Source organism: Alligator mississippiensis, chromosome 1 (assembly GCF_030867095.1).
Source record: "Alligator mississippiensis isolate rAllMis1 chromosome 1, rAllMis1, whole genome shotgun sequence".
Lineage (NCBI taxonomy): Eukaryota > Metazoa > Chordata > Crocodylia > Alligatoridae > Alligator > Alligator mississippiensis.
Genome location: NC_081824.1, coordinates 227,472,911 through 227,474,099, shown reverse-complemented (window position 1 = coordinate 227,474,099; position 1,189 = coordinate 227,472,911).

The window sequence follows — 1,189 nt, the reverse complement described above, 5'->3', positions numbered from 1 at the left end:
TCCTGAGTATTTTGTGACCTCTAATATCTTCTTAACCAAGGGTCTGCCCTGTTTCTTCCTGCACGGCAGAGCCAACTCTTCACGGAAACCAAGAAACAGGGGCAGGAGATGAACCTAAGGAATTTGACTGCTGGTTAAGGCAGTTGTTAAATGGCCAAAATGGAACAAAACTAACCAGAGCTTTTTAAAGCCCGTCCATCTTGTCTCCTCTCTTCTTTAGGGTAGGTGTCTCCAAAGCGTCTGAACAAGAAGGCTATAGAACCCTGCTGTAACCAGTCCCTGTGAAATACACTATGAGACCTTTTTACTTGGGAAGCTGTGGAAAATATTTGCTGCCCACAGCCTGTGGTGACAGCAAACATCCTAAGCAGGATTGCAGTTTGGATGCCTCATTCTGTGGCACAGCTGTGACAACTCTCGTTGGTTATAGGTTTGCGGCCTGTCACAGTGTGTTTACCTGTAAATGAATCTGAAAGACCACAGGCCTTGGAACTGTGTGCAAGGAGGCTGAATGAAAAGTAAGGATCTATTTTAAAGCAAAAGGACTGTACATCTTGTTCACTGGCTCCCATTCACATGGGCAAACAGCACTTACTGAAGCAGCTGGATTTCTTCAAATAAAAATGCTTTACACTTAAAGGATTTCTTTTGGAATAAAAGGAGACCAAAGAATCTCGCATGTGCCTACAATAAACAAGGCAAACATTTTAAGGTGGTCAGGATATTCTCATTCTTTCTTTGCTGGCCCTGCCTCAGAAGTTAATGAATTGCCTACAGAAAAGGGCTCCTAAGGGCCAGATTCTCAGCTGGTGTGAATCAGAACAGACCTATTCAGGTCAGTTCTGTGGCTTTGAATCACTAAAGCTGCATCTGCTTACATCAGCTGTTAAGAGTGTTCTTTCAGGGGCAGGGAAATTCAAGGGAAAAGCATAACTTCCCAAATAATGGCAACTTCCTCTAGCCCTGATGTTTTCAAACGTGCACAGAGCAAAACGTATTGAGGCAAGCATCTGCACATGGCAGCTGTGAGAAAAGTTCCTGCTGGACTTGGAACCGTGAAACTGGGTCAGGTACAAAAGCAAGAGGATTTGCTAATGTTCATGAGCCCTAGTGAGAGTTCTGCTTCCAGTTTTGTCTGCGCCAATTAACTGTGTATCAGTTTCTATATGAAATTGGCTGTAAGGCAGAG